This window comes from Narcine bancroftii, chromosome 2, assembly GCF_036971445.1.
Source record: "Narcine bancroftii isolate sNarBan1 chromosome 2, sNarBan1.hap1, whole genome shotgun sequence".
In the NCBI taxonomy this organism is placed as follows: domain Eukaryota; kingdom Metazoa; phylum Chordata; class Chondrichthyes; order Torpediniformes; family Narcinidae; genus Narcine; species Narcine bancroftii.
This window is the reverse complement of record NC_091470.1, coordinates 52550852-52573428: the sequence shown is the minus strand read 5'-3', so window position 1 is coordinate 52573428 and position 22577 is coordinate 52550852.

Here is a 22577-nt window from a genome sequence, read left to right as displayed (position 1 = left end):
ATATGGCTGGTGATTATTCCTGTGAAATTAAATCTGAGGCAGGACCAAATCAAATGACTGAGAACAAATCTGAAGGTAGCTTCTGAAGCCTTGAGGCTACAGTAGACAAGGTCATTGAAAAAGATCACGCAGCTTGCTGCAAAACTGATGAACACAGAACATTGCACTGATGGAAGAAGCAGTTGGCTGAAAAACTGGTGCAACTGCCTTCAAAGAACAAAATGTTGAAAAAGGACTTGGAAATATTGGATGATCACCAGAAAAATTTTACCTTTGTAATTGGAAACAGAACAGCTTTTCAGAAAAATGGGAATGAATCTAATGATTCTTCAGTTTTAAAAGTGACCAAGAGAAAAAGCCAAAGAGCAGTTGACCTGAATCGAGATTTAATTATAGATAGAATAGCCAAAGCCAGAGAGCAGAAGAAAAGAATAACTGCTGAAGAAATGATTTCAGTTATAGAGGAAAGGGATTCAGCCTCATCAAGGTGCAAACTGTTGGAGGAGGAGATTCATCTTTTGAAAAAGAACAAGTCATTGGTTAATAACACAAGACAGCTGACTACAGAAAACAATCAAGTATGTACCTTGATGAGCCAGCTAATAATGATGCAGAAAGATATTGCACTTCAGCAATGTAAGTAGAAAGATGAAGAAATTCAGACACCAAGTTTACTACAGCAGGGTTGAAAGCAGAAGTACCCATGCATCACATGGCCCTTTCACTCCATGTCAAGTTACTAACCTCAGAATATAATGGGAGAATTACTTTCCTATTGAAAGAATTGAATACAGAGAGAGAATCCAATAAAAGGTTTCAAAATAAACTGTCAGAAAATGAGACTGAATTGCAAGTTGCAAAATTGGATCGGGAATTACAGGAAAAGTCAATAGAAGCCAGAGAGGCTGAAAAGGCTGCAGTTCTAGTTGAAGAGGATCAGATAAACCTCCTTCAAAATCTGGATCAAAAATTGTTTACCTTTCAAATATGATATCGTTATTTGAACAGTGCATTCGAGTTCTTCAAAATTATGTGAACTCTCTTCACGAAGTTGGAGGATTGCCATTTGAATTCTTGGAGCCTGTACTTGAGTGGCTTACCCATGATCAGCTATATCGTATTGAGAACTGCAAACCGGTGTTTCATTGAACAGACTGATCATTTGTGGTTAAGACACTGTCAGAAAAACTTTAAAACCTGGGACAGAAATAGTCTAACATCAGAAACAAAGGCAGAAAGTCTGCCTTTACAGGAAACAGAAGAACTTTGACAAGTCCAAACTGACTTTATTTTGTTGTTTTTTTGGACCTTGCCCCTTGACCACTACATAGACTACAGACTTTACTGGTCCAGAGTTGTGGTAAAGATCTTTTTTTTCAAGGCTATGTCCTGGTAACCTTTGGTCTTAAGAATAATGAAGAAAGAAAATCTACATAATATTGGAACTTATTGTATTTTTGATTGTAATTTATAATTGTGAAATAATTATGGGCTGGCATAAGAGCCAAAGGCTCATTATTTACCTCTGTTGGGTGGTTGCGGGCATTGGTGGCATCCCAGGTCTGAAAGCTGCGATGTCCGGCTTCTACCATTTCTACAGTTGTTCCCATCAACGCTGTCCTTTTCCAGCACCATGTTAAATCCATGCGCCTGCTATTCTCAGGCACAGGCATGGTGTGTTTCACGTACTGGCGTTTGGCACATGTGGGGGTTGCACATACTGGGGACAGTTGGTGCAGGTACGGGGGTTTTGCGTACTCAGGACGTTTGGTGCAGGAACAGGTGTTTCATGTACTGTAGACATTTGGCGCAGGTATGGGGATTTTGCAGACTGGGAACGGTTGGTGCAGGCACGGAAGGATTTCACGTACTGGGGATGTTTGGCATGTGTGTTGGGGCATGAATTATTTATCAATAGAGATGAGGAGGGTGAGTGAGTCTTACCTAATTTCTGTTGACCGTTGCCATGAATTAAAAGTTTGTTGTTATAGATCGTTCGTCACAGACGTCGTTGTAATAGATCATTTTGGAATATTTGGACTACCTTATAATGAATTATTACAAGTCTTCGTGTTCGTCAATAAACCGTTAAAAAACTCATCTGGGCTTAGTAGTGGATTAAGTCAAAGCACGTCACAGTAAAGAGCTCCACCGAGCCTCAAATCAGCTTTTAGGGATAATATTTGCTACACTGAGCTTATCGTGTCTGTACCCATTCTTCAATTCACCCCTCTCCCATAGCACTTCAGGTTGTTTCCTTTCCAAGGATGTATCCAATTTATTTTTGGAAATTGTTAACAGATCTGCCTACAGCAACTTTCAGGTAATGCATTCCACTAAACACTAGGTGATCCATTAGCTTATCAGTGATGGAATTCAACTTATTCTTCCATGAAACTAAAACTGAAATCTAACAATTTGAAGCACTTGATCATTAAATCTTCTGAATGAAGGTCATTCAATTTCATTTTAAAATGTGATTCAGAATTGAAAAGTTACAAGTATCTGGAAAGAAAGGACAATTTTTCTCTCCCAAGTGTGAAGGGATATGGAAGTCTTTAAATTTTGAAAATGATAATAAGATATTTCTACTTGTGGCCAGTACAAGACCATTGATTATAAGATAGACAGTAAAAACATTAGGAGAAGCTCCTTTTTTCCACAGAATGATAGGAACTCACCACCACAATAAGATGTTGAGGTGAACAGCATAGTTGTTTGATTGGAGAGGGTCATGAGTGAGAAAGTAATGAAAGGATATACCTTGGGGTTAAAGGCACTTTGATAAGGGAAGACCTGTGTTAGTGTGGAAATAAGTGTCTATCTAGTTTGGATTGTTATTAATTGGTGCAGCTTGATTGATGCTTGCATGTACCATGTGCCTTGTGGAGGGTGCTGGTATGGTTACAGATGCCTTAGGGTGGTGGAGGGTCGCATGACATATGCCGGCTGGCAACAACAGCCTGGCTGATAAATTTCCACCAGCCCCAATATCCCCAAAATCGTGTCTTACCGGAACCAGGGTAACCAAACTGTAAACAATACCCAAAGGAAGAGGGGTCTCTGTGAATGCTCCACAATATGATGCATCATGTAGAAAGATATTGCAGAGCTTAATGCTGATGGAGTAATGTTTGCTGCCTAGGAAGAGACTGTTTTGTGATTGGTTAATGTCAGATAGTGTTGGAGTATACAAATCTATGTATTTGTAAGTTCGGGGAGCCCCTTGATCCTCTATAGAGGTGACAGACCACCCACAAGCTTGTGTATTAAATAAAGGGAAGTTACTAAAGAAGACGAGTTTGAATTCTTCATTTCTCGAGTTAACTGCTGTCTGAGATCTTAAGACCCCGCCTCTTGTAGATGTCCTTGATGGAGTTAGGACTGGTGTCTGTGATGTCACAGGCCAAGTTAACAACCATCTGGAGTTTTTTCTTGTCCTGAGCATTAGCACCTCCACATGAAACAGTGATGTGACCAGCAGAACACTCTCCACAGTTTTTTGACAGTCTTTGGTGACATACCGAATCTTCTCCAACTCCTCACAAAGTATAGACATTGCCAAACCTTCTTCATGATTACGTCGACACGGAGGATCTAGGACAGATCCTCAGAGATATTGTCACCGATGAATTTGAAGTTCTTGACCCTCTCCACTGCTAACCCCCCGATGAGGTCTGGTTCATATTTAATTTTAATTTTAAAATTTTGAAATACAGCATGGTAACATGTCATTTTGACCCACAAGTCCATGCCACCCAATTTATACCCAATTAACCTATATCCCTGGTATGTTTTGAACATTCTCTTGATTTTCTCCTTGAGTTCACAATCATTTCCTTAGTTTAGCTAATTTAGACATACAGCATGGTACCAGGCCATCTTGGCTCATGAATCCATGCTGTCCAATTTACACCCAATTAATCTATACACCCAGTATGTTTCAAATGGTTGGAGGAAACTGGAGCTCATGGGGAAAACCCACGCAGACATATGGAGAGCGTACAAACTCCTTACAGACAGTGCAGGATTCTAACCCTGGTTCCGATTGTAAAGGTAATTGTGAAGGCTTTGTTAAAGTTTTTCACCTTGGTTGGCCTGCCTAGAGAAATTCATTCAAATCAAGGAGTAAATTTCTGACAGGCTTTTTCCAACATGTAGTTTATGAATTGAGAGTTAAGCAGATTATATCTTCTCCATACCATCAGAGAGTCAAAGGCCCTTGGAGAGGTTCCATTCAACCCTGAAAAACATGACGAGAACTTTTTTTTGAGAATGAAAAGGATTGAAATGAAGGAATGAGTGAGTCGTCCAAGAATCACTTGGCTTTAGTCTATTCGAGTTAGTTTTTGGACGAGGTGAGAGGTGGGTTAGTAATGATGTGCATTTAAGTTTGTAGGTTTATGTCTTTAAATTTAAGGATCGGTTGCATAAAGCTTGTGAAATGGCAAAGGAGAATTTAGAGGTCACTCAAAAGAAGATGAAGGTTTGCTATGATCACAAGGCAAAGATGAGAAATTTTAAACCTGATGACAAAGTGTTAGTTCTGTTTCCTACACATTCAAATCCTCTTAGGGATAGGTTTTCAGGACTATATGAAGTTAAGTCTAAAATTAATGTGGTCACTTATGTTATTGAAACACCTAATTGTAGATGAGAAATTCGGGTCCGTCATGTAAATATGATTAACCCATGTTTTGAGCAGGTGCCTCACAATGAGACTAAACTTTCACCAGAGGTGATGGTTATTGACCAGGACAATGAGAAGACAAATAAAACAAGTTTCAGAGAAGGTCAAGGGACACAAAAATTGATAAGCCTAAGGTTGGAAAATTCCATGGTCTTGCAGTTCCTGGAAACAAAGTTGGCTCTACTCCAAACTTCAGAAAGGAAAAAAATGAGACAGTTACTTTTAAAATTTGATAATTTATCTCCAGATGTACCTCTGAGAATTTCCATAGCTTATCATGATGTTGACATAGATGAAGAAAGCCGATTAAACAGCATCCCTATTGGATGAATATGGAAAAGAGCAGACTAGTAAATCAGGAAATTGACTACATCTTGAAGAATGGTATCATTAGAAAGTTTACTTCAAATTGGAGTTCACCTTTTGTTTTAAGCTCGATGGAACTGTTAAATTTTGCACTGACTATAGGAACGTAAGTGCTGTGACAAAGACAGATGCTTATCCTTTTCCTAGAGTGGATAAGATAAAGTGGGGAAGACAACATTTCTTACTAAAGTTGACTCATTGAGAGGTTACTGGTACGTTCCTTTAACAGATATAGGTAAAGAGATTTCTGCATTTGTAACACCTTGTCATGCCCTTTGGAATGAAGAACACTCCGGGTAGGTTTCAAAGGATGATTAATTCTGTAATTCAGGGGTTGAAGCCCACAGGTGCTCACATTGATGATTTAATTACAAGTAGTAACACGTGGGAAGAACATATCCTTGAGTTAGAATAATTGTTTAATCAACTTTCAAAAGCAGATCACACAGTTAATTTAAGTAAAAATGAGTTTGGTCATGCAACTGTTACTTATCTGGGTTATGTTGTAGGATGGGGCAGATGGCGCCAGTTGAGGCAAAGGTTTTGATTATCTCGGAGTTCCTTCCTTGTTAGAAAGCTCTTAGAAGGTACCTGGGAATGAGTGACTACTATCACAAGTTTTGTAAAATCTTTGCAGATATTACACTCCCTCTAACAAACTGCTTAAGAAGGGAGAAAGTTTTGTCTGGTTGAAATGTTGCCAAGAAGCATTTGCAAATTTAAAGGCCATTTTATGCCACCAACCTGTGCTTAAGCCACATGACTTAGATTACTTTAGCCGTGGATGCCAGTGATGAAGCTATGGGTGTGTAACGGTTAAAGAAGAAGAATGGTGATGATATTGACCATCCTGTGACCTACTTATCAAAAAAGTTTAACGATCATCAGAAGAATTATTCCACCATAGAGAAATTGTTGTTAGCTCTTGTATTGGCTCTACAACATTTTGATGTTTACATTTGTATGGCTCCAAAACCGCTTATGGTGTATACTGATCATAATCCATTGGTATTTTTGTGTAAAATAAAGAATATGAATAGATGCATGTTAAATTGGAATATGATTTTACAAGAGTATGATTTGATGATGGCACACATTAAGGGAAAGGATAACGTGATTGCTGATTGTCTTTCTAGATGCTAAACTTTGTAAATGAAATTAGTTAATGTGTGCACTTGTAGATGAACATAGCATTTTGCTTTATATTGTGACACCTTAATTAATTACTAAAATTTTGTTCTTGCATACCAATTTTTTCTTTGTGGGTGGGATGTACTATTAACCAAGGACTGACATTTTGGACTGTGGTCAACTTTATAAAGGATGGATTTCTGCTAAGAACTCTGTGCAACTTGTGGTACAACTTGCCAATTGCTTGAAACTTTTGAGAACAAAGGGAGAATCCAGCTGTGAAGCAGAGAGCGGCAGTTAGAACAGCAAAATGACAGTTGGAGTGGCAGCTGAGGTGGCAGAGGGCAGCTGGAGAACTGTGTGAAATGCATATGCCTCATAAGTGAGGATTCATAAGTTTACTGCAATGCAACATTAGTCATTTCTCTCTCAAACATTCAATACAATGTCCTTTATTATTAGTTAAAGAACTGAACATGGACATTGAACTTTCAGATTGAATTCTGTGGGCTATTTGGACTGACTTACATGACTGACTAACATGGGATTTTTTGGGATTTTTCCTTCCTGAATATTGGGCACAATCTGTAATAGTCTGGGTTTTTCCAATTGCACACTGTTTATAAATATATGATACCTGTATATTTGCTACAGATACTACCTCACTGACAAAAGGCAAAGGAGGAAAAACCCAACACCCAACCCCAACCAACCAATTTTCCCCTGCAACCGCTGCAACCGTGTCTGCCTGTCCCGCTTTGGACTTGTCAGCCACAAACGAGCCTGCAGCTGACGTGGACATTTACCCCCTCCATAAATCTTCGTCCGCGAAGCCAAGCCAAAGAAAAGAATTATGTTAAGACATTATATTGTTAATAGTTATTAATAAATATAGAGTTAAAATTTAACCCTTTTGAATTGTATCTTCTGTTGTTGCTGGTTTGAGATGTAACAGGAGTGTGTTTGAAAGTCCCTGTCTGTGAAGTGTGTGCACGTGTGACCTCTGATATCAGAGTCTAACATGGGTCCAATGTAAATGTCCATATAGTTGTTTAGTAGTAGAACAGGTCCACGTCCTCCCCCTCCACGTCCTCCCCCTCCACGTCCTCCCCCTCCACGTCCTCCCCCTCAAAAGATGCTCACAAACTCAAGCTAGCATGCTGGAACATCAGAACCATGCTAGACAAGGCTGACAGCCACCGACCTGAACGTCGGTCTGCCCTCATTGCACATGAACTCCTCAGACTTGACATCGACATAGCCGCTCTCAGTGAAGTCCACCTGGCAGATGTAGGCAGCCTCCAAGAACGCGGCGCGGGCTACACACTCTACTGGTCTGGCAAGCCTATCTGGTGTAGGCTTCATGGTCAAGAACTTCATTGCCTCCAAACTCGAAAACCTTCCGACAGGCCACTCGGACTGAATCATGTCCATGCGACTCCCCCTTCAAAACAAGCGTTGCATCACCCTCATCAGTGTCTATGCTCCAACCCTCCAGGCGGAACCAGCAGAAAAGGACAAGTTCTACACCGACCTGCGCAACCTCATCCAACGCACCCCTACAGCCGACAAGGTTGTCATCCTTGGCGACTTCAACGCTCGCGTCGGCAAAGACTCAGAAACCTGGCCAGGAATCCTGGGCAAGCATGGCGTCGGCAAGTGCAACGACAATGGGCGCCTCCTGTTGGAGCTCTGCGCAGAACAGCGGCTTGTCATTACAAACACCCTTTTTCAGCAGAGGGATAGCCTTAAGACTACCTGGATGCATCCCCGATCCAAACACTGGCACCTCCTGGACTACATCCTGGTGCGAGAAAGAGACAAACGAGATGTGCTCCACACCAGGGTCATGCCTAGCGCGGAATGCCACACTGACCACCGGCTGGTTCGCTGCAAGCTCAACCTTCACTTCAAGCCAAAGCCCAGGAACAATAATGCCCCCAGAAAGAGGTTCAATGTTGGAAACCTGCAGTCGGACGAAGCGAGAGGAAACTTCCAGGCAAACCTCAAAGCAAAGCTCGACGATGCAACCCGCCTCATGGACCCATCCCCTGAAACCCTCTGGGATCAGTTGAAGACTACCATACTGCAATCCACTGAAGAGGTACTGGGCTTCTCCTCCAGGAAAAACAAGAACTGGTTTGACAAAAACAGCCAGGAAATCCAGGAGCTGCTGGCAAAGAAGCGAGCTGCCCACCAGGCTCACCTTACAAAGCCGTCCTGTTCAGAGAAGAAACAAGCCTTCCGTCGCGCATGCAGCCATCTTCAGCGCAAACTCCGGGAGATCCAAAATGAGTGGTGGACTAGCCTCGCCAAACGAACCCAGCTCAGCGCGGACATTGGCGACTTCAGGGGTTTCTACGAGGCTCTAAAGGCTGTGTACAGCCCCTCACCCCAAGTCCAAGCCCACTGCACAGCTCAGACGGCAAAGTCCTCCTCAGCGACAAGATCTCCATCCTCAACCGATGGTCAGAACACTTCCAATCTCTTTTCAGTGCCAACCGCTCAGTCCAAGATTCCGCCCTGCTCCAGCTCCCTCAACAGCCCCTAAGGCTAGAGCTGGATGAGGTCCTCACCCAGGATGAGACATATAAGGCAATCGAACAATTGAAAAGTGGCAAAGCAGCAGGTATGGATGGAATCCCCCCAGAGGTCTGGAAGGCTGGCGGCAAAACTCTGCATGCTAAACTGCATGAGTTTTTCAAGCTTTGTTGGGACCAAGGAAAACTGCCTCAGGACCTTCGTGATGCCACCATCATCACCCTGTACAAAAACAAAGGCGAGAAATCAGACTGCTCAAACTACAGGGGAATCACGCTGCTCTCCATTGCAGGCAAAATCTTCGCTAGGATTCTACTAAATAGAATAATACCTAGTGTCGCCGAGAATATTCTCCAAGAATCACAGTGCGGCTTTCACGCAAACAGAGGAACTACTGACATGGTCTTTGCCCTCAGACAGCTCCAAGAAAAGTGCAGAGAACAAAACAAAGGACTCTACATCACCTTTGTTGACCTCACCAAAGCCTTCGACACCGTGAGCAGGAAAGGGCTTTGGCAAATACTAGAGCGCATCGGATGTCCCCCAAAGTTCCTCAACATGATTATCCAACTGCACGAAAACCAACAAGGTCGGGTCAGATACAGCAATGAGCTCTCTGAACCCTTCTCCATTAACAATGGCGTAAAGCAAGGCTGTGTTCTCGCACCAACCCTCTTTTCAATCTTCTTCAGCATGATGCTGAACCAAGCCATGAAAGACCCCAACAATGAAGACGCTGTTTACATCCGGTACCGCACGGATGGCAGTCTCTTCAATCTGAGGCGCCTGTAAGCTCACACCAAGACACAAGAGAAACTTGTCCGTGAACTACTCTTTGCAGACGATGCCGCTTTAGTTGCCCATTCAGAGCCAGCTCTTCAGCGCTTGACGTCCTGCTTTGCGGAAACTGCCAAAGTGTTCGGCCTGGAAGTCAGCCTGAAGAAAACTGAGGTCCTCCATCAGCCAGCTCCCCACCATGACTACCAGCCCCCCCACATCTCCATCGGGCACACAAAACTCAAACGGTCAACCAGTTTACCTATCTCGGCTGCACCATTTCATCAGATGCAAGGATCGACAATGAGATAGACAACAGACTCGCCAAGGCAAATAGCGCCTTTGGAAGATTACACAAAAGAGTCTGGAAAAACAACCAACTGAAAAACCTCACAAAGATAAGCGTATACAGAGCCGTTGTCATACTCACACTCCTGTTCGGCTCCGAATCATGGGTCCTCTACCGGCATCACCTACGGCTCCTAGAACGCTTCCACCAGCGTTGTCTCCGCTCCATCCTCAACATCCATTGGAGCGCTTTCATCCCTAACGTCGAAGTACTCGAGATGGCAGAGGTCGACAGCATCGAGTCCACGCTGCTGAAGATCCAGCTGCGCTGGGTGGGTCACGTCTCCAGAATGGAGGACCATCGCCTTCCCAAGATCGTGTTATATGGCGAGCTCTCCACTGGCCACCGTGACAGAGGTGCACCAAAGAAAAGGTACAAGGACTGCCTAAAGAAATCTCTTGGTGCCTGCCACATTGACCACCGCCAGTGGGCTGATATCGCCTCAAACCGTGCATCTTGGCCCCTCACAGTTTGGCGGGCAGCAACCTCCTTTGAAGAAGACCGCAGAGCCCACCTCACTGACAAAAGGCAAAGGAGGAAAAACCCAACACCCAACCCCAACCAACCAATTTTCCCCTGCAGCCGCTGCAACCGTGTCTGCCTGTCCCGCATCGGACTTGTCAGCCACAAACGAGTCTGCAGCTGACGTGGACTTTTACCCCCTCCATAAATCTTCGTCCGCGAAGCCAAGCCAAAGAAAGAAAAGAATTAAGTATCATTTCATGTCTCCCTCTGATTGTCTCCCATGTGTTCAATAAAGCTACCTTTGATTGTAACACTTCTGTCTAGACTCGTCTCCCGGTGAACCCACTGAATCCCAATACTTTCCAAACACAACAGTTCTTCACTGCAGAATGATGCACTGTTAGAAATATGCTTCAGATTAAGGAATTGCTTGAGGCCATGAAACTACCATCCAAATTGGCAGTGATAAAATGTGCTGCCCACACATGAAGGAGTAATCCAGTGTTAATGACTGAGAAGGCCATGAAAACCACAGATGATAGTTTTGAATATTGACAGGAGTATTAGCCTCAGGCAAATCAAACATTGCTGGTAGAAATAAAAGAGGTACCTCTAAAAGATTTGATTGAAACACAACAATCCACAGCAGTTGGTGAGAAACAAGAATGGGAAACGAGAGGATGCATCCCGGACAAATCAGTAGGTCTATGGAGACAAAATATGACGGAACAATTATGGCACCAAGCACAGGAAATTTGCAGAGCAGTTCATGGAGTAAGCCATTCTGCAAGGGGGAGATGAATAAAATGCAGAACCATTGGTTTATTCCAAAATTGAGTGAACACATGAACAATGCAATCTTAAAATGCCAAATTTGTCAGGAAACAAACATAAAGAAAGGAATTCCTACTTCTCCAGCCTCTATGGAACTACTGCTAGGTCCATTTTCTCACCTAGTAATAGATTACATAGACGTGGTCGACCGGACAGAAGGAAAATGTTACCGTCTGTTGATGCTTGATAGGTTATCGAGGATGATTGAAGTGTTTCCCACCTCACATGCAGATGCCAGAACAGTAGCAAATGATCTAGTGCAGTGGTTCTCAATCTTTTTCTTTCCACTCACATACCACTTTAAGCAATTCCTATGCCATCAGTGCTCTGTGATTAGTAAGGATTGCTTAAGGTGGTATGTGAGTGGGAAGGGAAGGTTGAGAATCACTGCTCTAGACCCAATTGCTAGTGAAATATTTTGCTTGAGAAAAATTGTCATTGGCCCATTTCCTTTAGAGTTATGAAACCGTGCACATAATGAATCAATTAGGTACGATTAAAACAGTGATTATCAAACTTTTTCTTTCCACCCACCTACAACCTAATCACAGAGCACCTATGGCATAAAGATTACTTAAAGTGATATGTAAATGGAAAGAAAAAGGTTGAGAACCACTGATCTAGTGAAAATTTTTTCCCCAGGTTTGGAGTGTGTCAGTCTTTGAGTAGCGATAATGGCTTTCATTTTGCAAATGAACTAACAGACACGCTGTGTAAAGTTATGGGAATTAGACAGAAATTCTCTTGTGTGTATCATCCACAATCAGCCAGCAGTTTATTTAGTTTGTTTAGTCACTTCTCACCACTCATTAATAAAAAATGGATTGCATAGTAGCCCTTGAGAAAATTTTACCTGAAATTAAGCTTTTACTATAGATTAGTATTAAAGAACTTGTGTAAGAGGATTTGATTACCCATTATGTTCCAGTTGTGGCCCTTGCATGGAAGGTGGTGTGGGGTGAAATACATGTCAGCAGACACTGCAATTGTAATCAAAATACAGAAATGCTGGAGGAACTCAGCCAGTCTCACACCATCCATAGGAGGGAAAGCTATATTACCAACATTTCTGCCCTGACCTCTCCCTCAGGGTATTCCTCAAGGCTATGTCAGTAATATTGCAAAGTCAATTTTTGAAAGCAATATTCAGAACGACCTAAATGTCATCATGAGGAATTCAGAAAGAGTATATTCTGAATAAAATCTTAAATGAACAAACATAATGCTTCAAAAGAAATTTCAATGGTATTGCAACCAAACAAGATTTCTGATTCCTTTGTTAATTTATTGGTCAAGTTGCTTCATGTTAGATCCTATAGAGTTTGCAGGCAGTAATGATTAATTTCAGTATGCTAATTTAAATACATGAAGATTATGAAATTACTCTTTTTCTATTGGCCAACTGATTGGAACATGGTTTAATTTTACTGAATTGGATCAGCACACAGCATGAATTTTTTGCCTCTGTTTTGCCTTTGCAAGAAGTCAAGTTAATATGACTGCTTTATTGAATTAACATCAGACTCATGATGAGAGACTTTGTCAGTGCACCATGTTAGAATGGAATAATTCCTGTGTGTGGCCCCTGCTGGTATGAAAGAAGATAACCTATGGGAAAAAGAAAAGTGAATTGGAGGAGGGAAAATGAAAGTATTTGGGGCATTTATTTTTACACTACTCCAGATTACGTTTCATTGAATTACGAAGTGGACTCCTTGTAAATTAGGCAGCCAATTTTGCTCCACCTCTCCAACCATGGGTGAATGTCACATGACAAAAAGTCATGTGATCAAACCTCACAAGATTGATTCTTCAGCAATTTGTTAAACCAAAGCTGGTGACTGTTTGGCTTCTTTTGTGCCTTGATACAGTGGATGGATACAACTTTGAAGTGTGGTAAGTTCAATATTTTTGTTTATCTTGTATTGTCTAGATATTATCATCTTATTGTGTGTTGAGTTATACTCTGTGAAAATTGCCTGCAATTTTACTGCACTTCATTGTTGCCTGTGAAGTTTCTTGGCTGCTTGAGAGTTTGTAAGCTGCTTCATAAATGCAAGATTTTATTTTTAGCCATCATAGTTTCTTGAACATACCAGTATGACAAATTGTATTTCCCTCACCATTGGAATGGGAGTTCTCCCCCCCCCCCCCCCCCCCACCACCTCTGATTAATAGTTTGTTTGGGCATCTTTCTCTGTCTTGTGGATGCCCCAGAAAAGAGACAGAACCTGCAGGCTGATTCTGCCTACTGTTCTGGAGGGCAGTGGGGGAGATGGAGGATGCTCAGATCCTGTCAGTTACCCTACTGGGTCCACTCCCACTCTCACTTTTCCTGTTGTGCAAGCCCATGGTGATGTCCGAAGTGGGAATTCACTGCAGGCTAAAAATGGTTGTTTTTTTTTCCCTCTTCTATTTCAATTCAGTTGTTCCAGTGAATTCCCTGAAAGCTGTGGCAATAGTTTCATTCAGAACTGCCATTGATCCACAAGGGAAGACAGCCGCTGTTGCCTATATGGCAATCAATCATCATGATCTCCAGGTCAGAGGTCAGCAGACTGATGGCTGGAAGCTCCAACATTCAAAGCTTGTGCTCACTCTCAATTTAACTACTTCTTTAAACTAATTGTTGCTATCTATTTTTCAGAAGCCGGTTAATAACATTGCAAGTTCCTAAAATGTTCTTTAATCCTATTATTCTGTGCTGGAATCTAGGGTTCTCTGTTGTTCTACTGTGCCCTTCAACTCACAGTTGCACAATACTGTGAAGTAAATTGTTTTTAATTAATTTCCTAATACTCGTGGTCTTAGATGATTCACTCATGTGAAAGTGGTGATTTGGCAGCCTTCACATTTATAATTTGAGATGTATTCACTAAATTATCAACATGAGAAACTTTAAATTCTTTCTTCATTTTATTGATGTCTGAATTAATCATTTTGAAATATAAATATTTAACAAAATGTGTCTTTGCTTTTTAATTGGACCCCAATAGAATAAAATGTTTCTAACATCTGGGATCACATTTTAAAGTTTTGTGCTTCTGTTGAAGTTGAGAATAGGTCAAACTCATCAAAGCTGGCTGATACCTTCTATTAAAAATCTATTGCCATGTTTAATTTAATGATCTAGTTTATGCCTGTGCATGCTTTCATTCTTCCAATGTTGCTCTATATCACTTTCATAAGTGTCACAGATACTCCTCAAACATGGTGTGATAGCTTGCAAGGCACGCTCTAAGCATTAGGATTACATACAAAGTGGAACAGGCCAGTCCTCAACGAGTATTTAATTGCCTCCTGCTCTATTATTGAAATCACAATTAGCCAGGTGCTGTATGTTGCTAACCATCATGAGGCATTGATGTTTAATTTCACTTTTAAAATTTATACATGAGCAATACAAAAATTGTGAAGAACAACTAATCGGAATCTATTTCTGTCTTGTGTAAAGTGTGTTGTACTTAATGGTGCGCTGATAAATTTGAGTGTCTGGTTGAAAATTAAGCTTGTTTTGTGGAGTGTAAGAATGTGAGATGTTTCCATGAAATGTGTAGGATACTGAGGAAGCTTGATGGGTGAGAATTGGATGGTTGCTTCCTCTGGCTGGTGAGTCTGGAAATGGAATGAAGACTTGGACATTGAGGACTGTGATATCAGGAGGGATTTCTGAATGCATTGGAAATCTTACAAGTGCTTGACTTCAGATGGCTGTTGGTACTTGATAATTGAAAGAGGTTTTTGGTAACTGGGAGAATCAAGGAATTTGAGGGGGAAAGTCGCAATGAGGCTGAAAGTTGGTCAAGTTGGGTTTTTTTTTTTGGAGCATCTGCACAACCCTATTTAGATCTGTTTACTGCATGCTTAATGCTTTGCTTATAAAAGTCAGGCATCCACTTCACTCTCTTATTGCCTCTTTTTGATTTTTGGGACCTTGATGTCATCATGCTTTATATTGCTCCTCATGTTTGAACCTACCTGTTAATTATATCTCCAATTGTTTTTGACTCATTGTGGTTAAAACTTTTTTGTATCCAATTTAAACTCTACAGGTAATAGAGATCAGTGTGGGTGGGTGGGTGGGGGTGTGTGTTATTCTGCCCGTGAACCTACTTTTGCAGGTGATAAGTTAAATAATCTTATTTCGGACAACAGTGGCAAGAAAATAACTGGCTACAATATTTCAGGACTAAGATCATGGAAAGTAACATTAAATGCTTGTTTTGGTTCATAAAGTAGAATATGCCAAATGTAAGTAACCAATTGAGAAATGGTTTAGATTTAGCAGGACACCTTTGCAAGACTGGGCCTCTCACAATTGTGATTTTTCTTTTCCCTCTGAGCTGTTCTGTTAGGTCTGGCCACCATGAAGCAAGCTTTCCATGTCAGTAGTTTTGGACGGTTATAGTGGATGGAACAGAGTGTGGAGATTTGGAGTTTTAATTCAAGGTATCCAAGGTGCCCTTTTGCATGTAGTTGAGAGAGGCCCACCAACCTTAATGTTAGGACTTGGCTGGAGACACTCAGCACCATCTCCCCTATTTCTAGGAGGTGGAAGTCCCAAATAACCTTGCTTGATATACCACCAATCAGTAATTAGGAGAAACCAGGCAATTTCTTTGGAGAAGTTCCTTCTGTTTATTCTGGGATTGTTGGAACTTGTGGGAGAGGAACAGAGCCAATGCCCTCCTTTAGAAATAACATTAAAGTAACTGACAATTTGCTCTTTACTGAGAATTTAAAGTATGGGACTCCAGTCTTTCTTTCAAATTATGAATTGTATTATATTGTAGAATCAGAATTTGATGGCACAGAAGGAGGCCATTTGACTTGTACCTTTGCCAGCTCCATTTTGAGCTATGCAATTATATTTCCATGCTTTCACTAAATTGGTAATGTTTTAAATCTTTCGCAAATTTAATATTGAATCTACTTCTGGTATACTTTTAAGTCGTGCAGCGTAGGTTGTTCAAAACAAATCTCTGTATATAAAGCAAAATTTTTCCTATTTATAGTCTGGTTCTTGTGTCCTTCAGATTTCATTTCAAATCCTTTAACCCATACTTTCCCAATTGACAATTTATCCTGATCATATCTTGCCCATTTAAAAAAAAAAATGCCAAGTATTAACATTAAACTTCCTCTCTCCTTTTCTTAAAATAAAAATGGTGAAACATTTGCATCTTCTGTCATCAACTATGTCTAATAAGACTTGAAAACATGTGGGAAGAACTTTCAGATTAACTTTGCTCTATTCAGTGGGACTTGTTTGAATCCATTAACCTCTCTACTTTGAAGTCTGTATACCTATAACCTACAACTCTGCCCATATATTAAAATGTTATGAGCCCAGAGGACCCCAAAACCCAGCAGCAATAGATATTCACCAAGAATACTTAAACAAAAGTTGCTTTTAATTATCTTTAAGTATGAAAACAGAATCACACTTGAACTTATCACTGTTGACTTAACTAACTTGACTTAATCCCCTGCTAATTCTAAGTGCACATGTATGTAATCTGTGTGTAAGTTCAGAAAGGTTCTTTGATTCACAGTCCAATCTCACTTCTCATTCCTCCATGTTAACTGGTTGCAAGCAAATCTCGTACTGTGCACTGAATTTAACATTTATGAAGTTCACCAGGCTTTTGTGCTTGAAAGGTAAATGGTTACCACTCGGGAAGGTTCTTATTGGTATTCAGAGCGATTTGTTGTTCCTGGACACAAACTGATCCCTTTTAATCAGTCACGTCAGTGTCTTGCCGAAGAAACTTGCCCCATCAGGATTTTCTAGATGATAACCTTTTTCTTTCAAGTCACCACAGAGTTTATTATTGTTTCTCTTATTTCAAGTGAAACATTAGGCAGTCAGTCCTCTCCTCCTATATAAACCACAAGGGCTTTGAACAGGCTGAACTAAGCATTCACAACTGGTCTTCAAAATGGGTTTTTCCACACACTTGCCAGCTTGTCCTGTTCCAGTCCCAGCTGTTGCTGCTGACTGCAAAATTGATCTCCCTCTCTCTTTCCAGAGGAAAAGCCTGTTTGACTCTCTCTGCATGAAAAACCACATGACCCTCTTAGAACAGCAAGCTGCATTCCAGGCATCCTGCAGCTTGGAATTACTCCTCTAATCTCTTTCATTTGTTGCTTTTCAAACCAACAATTCATTAATGAAGTCTCTTGGGCACACCCCAAAAGTTTTTGCAAAGACCCCAGGAGCTGCCCTGTCTAGCTTGAGCAGAGCAACGGTATTTTAAATAAGATCTGTTTTGAAGTGTTTGTATGTGACCTACACTTTTTTAAAAAAAAAAACCTGCCCCAATTTATCTCCCAAAAACACATCTATATACAACACAAATGCAACATAACCAGTCACATTACCCTGTAATCCTATTTTGCAGCATTGAGAGCATTTATTTTTTTTAATCTGACACAAAGCACTTTTTTAACCTCAGTCACACCTTTCTTCACAAAGTTCCTTTAAGACATTAAATTCACTAATTCCTCCTTCGAATACCCTCGAAGTTGGTGGATGATGTAGTTTTTCTCCACCCTTTCTTCTGCCAGTTAATCCCTCATGTTTTCAGTTGTCGTGTTGCACTGTGTGCATAAATCACTTCAGTTCTTCAATTTGAAAGAAGTGCCATGAACCAGATTATATTACCATATGTTGATTGCGCTGTCACAAGCCACCAAGAGCTGCACTGTGCTGTTTAGTCAGTTTGTCTCAGTGTATGAAAATCTGTTTTGAAGTCTGATTTGATGATAATTTCTTTGAGATTAATATTTAAAATGATTATTTAATTTCTGTTAGAATATTGTCTCCCTTTGTTCTTTAGATTTGCCTTTGGAATTTTTGTTCTTTAGATCAAAAAGAAATATTATTTCACAGCAATATACAATTTCTTTAGAAATTATTAATTTTATTTTCACAAATTTCGGCTACAAATGTATACTTCTGGTTGAATCCTTGTGGAGTGCAGATGGTGTGCAATAGTTATTTGAACAGAGCAATGAGCCTTTCAGAAATGGCAGTCCCAGGAGCCTTGATACTTTTTCATCAACATTGCCTTTAGGAAAGGCTTTGTGAGGCAGAACCTGTATTAATTGTCATGTTCTACACGTACCTGTTCTTGTAGGTCTTCCAACGCCTGAAGCTAGTAAAGGCAAAATATCAATATTTAACAAAGCGGAGGTGGAAGATGTTATGTGTGACTGCTTCAGCTGATATCAAGCTGAGCTTTGTTGTTTCCTCTCTGGAGTCCTGGAATTCAGCTGTTTAGAACCCTAAACATCTTGCAGCTTCAAATGGTTGCAATTTTGGGTCAAGATTTTCTGGGGTCAACATAAATAACATTAGTGTAATGGAAACTGTGACAAATTATACTGGTTCCATGAATGAAGCACATTAACCTGTTCCCCTCCTATTCCATTGTTAAAGAAAATTAGATTCTTCTGAAAACCTCATTTAAGTGAAGATTGCAAACAATGATGCAGAAACATCCATCTACAATATATAATGACACTGAGTAAAAGATGGCACTATAGCATAAAGAAAGATTCCTTCTCGAAAATCTGGAGGATAATTTATGTACATGATTCCATTGACAGAGTAGAAATATTATGCTCTCCCTTCAAATAAAACCATTTAGAAGGCTGGATTTGTTCTCATGATGGATGGTAATGAAATAATTTTGGAGAACTGTAAACAATCTCTGAAAATCCATTGGCAACTTCTGGACCTGAGAGGCGATGGTGCATACATTCCGTTTATAGAAACTACCGGTAACCAATCCTCTTATCTATACTAATACATCGCCCCTAACTCTGTCATCCTTATCCTTAAATCTTGTTTGTGATGCCTGTAAGGTAAAAACATCATGAGATGGGACCGGAGAAGGAGTCACCCAGTACTAAGGAGTAACAGAATGCAGATGTGACCTTGTACACTAAAGATAAGCTTTGCACTAACAAGAATGATGTGCAGCAGACTAACAGAGAAGGATAGCAACAGTTTATTCATTGGACAATGTAATGGTATGATAATTTACTAAGTGCGTGTCCTGGGGTATAAAAAAACACCTCTTGCTGATATCGGGAGAATGCGCCTTCTCCAACTAACACTGTTAGTTGCAAGTGTTACAATCCGGTAATAAAGAACAAAGAACCTTGATTTCGACTCAGTCTGGTGTCTGACTCACTCATTCATGAACAAAGCAGACCTAACATGCCTTATTGAAGCCTTCTGGAAATGCAAGGATTTGAGTGATACCCTGTATGAAAAATTCTGTCCTTCTGGTAGTTAGTGCCAAAAATTTCATTTTAACCCATTTTTAGATTTGGTTCAGCAGTTCTTGCTCCATTCTTTTGAGGCAGAATGTATATACTCTATTATTTGGGAGACTGGTCCCATTGGGAGCAATCCACTGAATATACTTTCCTCTTTCCACATCTGTTCTAATACTGTGGCAAGTTGGGTGGAGGGAGGAACGTGCATGAACAGCCCACCTGTTGTTTGCAGCCTGCTGCTGCTCCACACTGTACTACGTCAAACAAGCATTGGTATTTGGTCCATCAAACTAATTTCCATTACAGTCCAAATTACTGCAATGTTTCCCAAGATTTCAGTCTTGCTATGAGTTGTCAGGCTCTAACCACTAGCAAGAGGAATTGGAGAGCTGAGACTATCATTTGTTCAAATAAAGTGCATGGTGGTACTTCAAAAACAAGATGCAAAATGTATTAGGTTTTCTTTGCTATTCTCATTGAATATGGGGATATTTACATCACGTTGTGGGGAATGTAACAAGTCAACAGGCCCATTTCTGTGCTGTGCATTTCATGATGTGAAAGTTTGCTACCTGCTTTTTCAACAAGGATAACTCAAGTTTTGAGGTTTTTGTCAAAATGGCGATGTTCTGTCAGAACAGCTTGGGTCCATTTGTCCAGCATTATGGTGCACTATTTGAAGTGAATGAGGAAGAGTGAACTTCCATGAAAGATTTGGCATACAGCAATGCTGAGGGACAGAAAGGCAGCACAACCCCTCAAAGAACCAGAAGTCAGTAACTTTTAGAACTTGACAGAGACTGCAGCCTAGCCAAGAGAATATATGGGAGCCAGATTAAAAGGAAAAGCAAAGTAGAATTCAAAATTTTACCTCTGCTTCCAATATGCTGCCTTGATGTTTAGTATGATATTGGGGAAAAAACTTGTTTTTATCTGCCAAACTGGTGCAGATGTGAGGAAGTGCTGCCCTATGAAATCAAGATATTAAACCAAGGTCAGAAATGGCTAATTGTGGAAATAAAAGAGCAGCAAGTCTTCCTGGAGAAAAGCACAGCCTGCTGGAGGAACTCGGTGGGTGGAGCACCATCAGTGGGAGAGAAAGATTGGTCAATGCTTCAGAATAGAACCTTTTATCGAAGCAAGCCTTGATGAAGCGTTTTGACCTGAAGAGTTGGCAGTTCTTCTCCCACAGATGCTGCTCCACCCACTGAGTTCCTCCAGCAGGCTGTGCTTTTCTCCAGATTCCAGCATCTGCAGGTTCTCCTTTTGTCTCATGTTGCCCCTGGCATCTTGGGCAAAATTTCTTTCAATCAGCATCACGAAGCAGGATATTGTCACACGGCACAGTCCTATGTCCCATAAAGAGCACACATTCGCTGATATGTTTTCTGAACCATCTATGCTTCAAAAAGTAGTTAATTGCTGGTTACAAAGGGCAAGTGGGAAAATAGAACATTGCTGAGATCTAAAAGAACAGTACCTTTTGTACATTGATGTTGTGCTGAATTATATATACCTTTTTTAAAATAAAAATATATATATATCTACCTCATAACGCTCTATTTTTCTTTTATCTATATGCCTAAGTCTCTTTCACCCCTGGCAATGCATTCCAGCCACCTACAACTCTCTGTGCAAAAAAAAAAACTCTCCTTAACCTTCTTCCCTTCACTTTGTACAGATGTCCTCTGGTGTTTGCTATGCCCATGCTGGGGGTAAAAAAGTGCTGACTGTCTACCTTATCTATGCATCTCACAATCATGTAGACCTCCATTATCACCCCTCATCCTTTGTTTCAGAGGAAAGTTCTAGCTCTGCTAACTTTTCCTCATACGATATTTTCCAATTGAGGCAACATCTTGGTAAATCTCTTCTGCACCCATCCATAGCTTCCGCATCCTTCCTGTAATGAAGTGGCCAGAACTGAACACAGCATTCCAGGTGTGGTCTCCCCAGGGATTTATAGAACTGCAACATTACGTTCATTTTAATGAAGAAAGAAAAAACTTGACTTCCACACAAATTGCAAATCTTTAGGAGTATCAGTGATTCCTTTGGCTGATGTAGGACTGCTTTTGTATCTCAATACTTGCTATCTTCAGTAATTGTGCAATAATTTGTGTACAACTGAGCTAATCCATGCATGCACATACTGTTTTATTTGACTGATAGAGGGGACTGCAGGAGTCGGACAATGGGGTTAAGGAAGTGGGGAGGTGGGATAAAAGTTAGGTGGGGGAAGGATGGGTGAAGTTGAAGGTAGCTGATGGAGGGTATTAACTGGGGATACAAAGGCCGAAGGCGTGGGAATTGATACAAGGAAGATAATAAGGGAAACGTTAGGGGAAGTAAAGTGCAGAAGGAACCAGAAAGGAAAATTGATCTAGTGAGTGGATGGAACTAGGTGGGGGATGAGAATGAGTGATAGGTCTGGAGGAGAGGTTATGGGAAAGGGAGAAACTTGGACGGACCAGAGGTTGATCAGAAGGGAACACAGGAGGCAAAGGTTACCTGACATTGGAGAATTGCACATTCATACCACTGGATTGTGTGCTACCCAGGCAAGCAACCCCAGCATCTGCCTCTACCTTTGCGCTCCAATGCCCTCACCTGCCTCCATCTTCATTTTGCTTCCTTGTCTGCTTCCACCTGCCTCTGTCACCCAGCTCACCCTCCAACTCATCTTGTGGCTCCATCTGTTCATCATCCTCAATCATCAACTGGTACCTGTCTTGTCCCTTCATATTTACATTGGCTATTTTCCTTCTCAACTCTGCCATAATTTCATGTCTTTACCCAAAACATTCCCAATTCCTTTCTCCTCCACAAATGCTGCCTGACCTGCTGAGTTCCTCATGTTTTGTCTTGGGCTGTGTTGAAATCTTGCCGTAATTCCATCATGTGCAAACTTGAGAAAAAGCTCACGCCATGAAAATATTGAGAGAACAAACAGTTGTGTGGTAAACCTGACTTGGCTTTTTTTTAAAAAAACTATCTTGGGGCAGTATGGTTAGTGCTACACTGTTACAGTGCTGGTGCTGTCTGTAAGGAGTTTGTTCGTTCTCCCTGTATCTGCATGGGGTTCCTCAGGGCACTCCAGTTTCCTCCCACCATTCAAAATGTACCAGGGAT